Raw genomic sequence first — 2,803 nt, forward strand, 5'->3', positions numbered from 1 at the left:
TGGGTGGGTAGGTGGGTAATGTTGAGTTTTCTCCCAGTCAGGAGATTTGTTTTAATTTACCTGAAGATATATATTTCTTCTTTGAAAGAATATCATGCACTAGGTTCTTTATGTGCACATCAGTTAGAGCTAGGATGGTTCGACGGTTAGAATTTTTTTCTGTCTGAAAAAGACATATATTGAATCGTGAATATCAGACAAAAGTTGTGTGTGGTTTAGGCCAGGTAGCTATAGATCACTCCCTACATAAATAGTGTACTCATCAAAATACACCGGACGAGGTGGCCGAGTGGTTAAGGCGATGGACTGCTAATCCATTGGGGTCTCCCCGCGTGGGTTCGAATCCCATCTTCGTCGATATACATTTTATCTGATGTGTAGAACTTTTAGTTATGACTACAAACCGTATTCATCAATATTGTAATGTGATATCGTCACGTCAGAAAGAAAACACGCCTAATGATGTCTCCATGATTTTTTTTGGTGGTTTGTGTCTTGAATGGACTGACGTTTTGTGCATGTTTGTGACAGGTTTGTGTATTGACCTGTTCCGGCTGCATCTTTATAATCGAGTTGTACTTTTTGTGCGTGTGGAACATTTTATCTCCCACAGGAGAAAAAAAAAACAACAACATTTCTTGGCATTGAAATAAAGTCCCAGTAGTGCTAACATGCATGCGGGAAGTGTAGCCAAATATCAATGCCGCGAATCGGCCGATTAGCAGAAACATTTAAGGTTGCGAGCAAGGCAAAAGGGATCAAGCTAAGGTTTGGGAGGGTAAGGGGTGAGGTGTTTCCAAAATTCCAAAACGGCACCAAAGCACACGCGTATGTGTCTGTTTACTAGAAGTGTGTGTAATACCCATTAAAACGATGGTCAAATTTTAAGTAACAGGAGACTGTACGTTTGTATACTCGGATAGTCTTGGACAACAATCTACAATTGCGGTTAATGTTATGAAGATCAAATAAACTGATGTTATCAGAAGTGTAGAAGAAATGACGGGGAAAATGTTCGTTTATGTAGCTGTCCTTTCACCTGTTCATACTTTAAGTACCTGTGTACCAAACTGATTAAAATCAGATCTCCGCTGTTACCAAATGAAGATCTGACAGCCATCGCTTAGAAGGCATATTCTGGTACCTATGCTATTACCATAATTGCTAATTTTATCAACCAGTCAGATGAGGTCTAATATCTTTGCGTTTTGAGAAAGAGCACCGTGGGTGAAAAGGATGAATGTGTATCGAACGATTTGATTCACTTTCAGATTTTTTGAAAGTTGCATTTCCATTGGCTAATTTAATGGTCACCTGAATGTCATTCTTCAGTGGTCGTCGTCACATCTTCACGTAGGACAGCGGAGATCTGATTTTATCAGATTGGTGTCTATGTTGACCGGGGTATAGATATTCCTCTTCATATTCTTTCTAATTTCTACTTATTTCTTCTTCTAAAAGGTACACAGGTACATCAAGTATGAACATGTGAACGTAATACCTTCCAGATGTATAGCGCACAAGCAATGGACTCTCTCCAGTTCACTTATATTCTGAGGGCTAGGGTTAAATTAAGTTTCACAATAATACAACGTTCATGGAATCGCGGTAGTTTCATGGAAAATATAATTTGTGAGCCGACTAATTCCATACCTGTGTACTCCAATATTAATAAAACCAATAACGTACTTGCAAGTTTATCTTTAACCTCTTTAAGTTTTGTATATAATCTGCTATACTTAGACACGTTAACACCAAAATGTCTACATAACTGCTGTTTCTGGAGCACTCTCAAAATCCAAGAACCATTTTCACTTGTTTCGTTTGTAGTCAGACGACTTTTCGGTGAACACAACGATCTTAGGTTTCTAGAAGTTATATCCAAATGCCGACTTTATGGAGTGCACGTTGCATATAAAACAGTATCTGATCCACTAATACCGTGTGCAACAATTGTGGAGACCAATACGAGTTATAGCACTACCTTGGTAGGTGGTTACAATAGCTGCAATTGATCAGCATAACAAACACATACGTATCGATGATATTGCTATTCGAGAGCTTCATAATTACAGTTGATAGCAATATTTACGATCTTTGGAGATCAAGAGAGAATGGTACTATGCGAACTATGGCAGTGCAGGATGGATTATATCTTAAATTCCTCCAAATTATATATTGGTATGCAAAATATTTTGTTATGCATGTACATCATTATGAGATCGATCCTAAAATAACTACATGCAACGAAGAAATTAGGCACTTACTTAAATTAGATAATGTTTGTAATGATGAATAGGTATGTAGAGTGAAATCTATTATTATTGAGGGAAAGAGTAAAATATTTTAGTGAACAACTCACTTAGTGGATAATGCAAAATATAAAAGTAAGAATTCTCGCTCCTATACAGTACGAAGAGAAAGAAAGAAAGTTTCCAAGAATTGTATAGATGTCAAGACAAAATGATTCTATTTTCTGTAAAATTTACCGCTAAAGATTCATTTGATATCAATACATAGGAAGAACTCGAACAACAATGAAGTGACTAAGAAATAAAATTGTTTTGAGGTGTTATACCGAGATTTTAATCCAGTTTGGTGATTGAAAGTGACGCAAATAGCAAATACTTTCCAAATCCTGAAAAATATCAACAAAAGCGAAATGTTATTAATGAATCCATTGATGACTTTGGCTCACTTGTTTCAAATGAAAATCAAATATTAAAATGCATTTATAAGTTTTATTGTATTTTGTAATTATCGAACACAGTTGATGAGAGTTGTAAAGAATCAGTTTTAATCT

At 36.2% G+C, this 2,803-nt stretch overlaps 1 non-coding gene across 1 annotated transcript; it reads left to right on the top strand.

Annotated features, from left to right (window-relative positions):
• Positions 1-275: 275 nt before the first annotated feature.
• Positions 276-357, top strand: Trnas-gcu (transfer RNA serine (anticodon GCU)). The gene has a single exon. It is a non-coding gene; the product is annotated as a tRNA-Ser (tRNA).
• Positions 358-2,803: the final 2,446 nt, after the last annotated feature.

The sequence above is a fragment of the Sinohyriopsis cumingii genome, unplaced genomic scaffold (genome assembly GCF_028554795.1).
Source record: "Sinohyriopsis cumingii isolate HCF-2022 unplaced genomic scaffold, ASM2855479v2 utg002914l, whole genome shotgun sequence".
NCBI lineage: Eukaryota > Metazoa > Mollusca > Bivalvia > Unionida > Unionidae > Sinohyriopsis > Sinohyriopsis cumingii.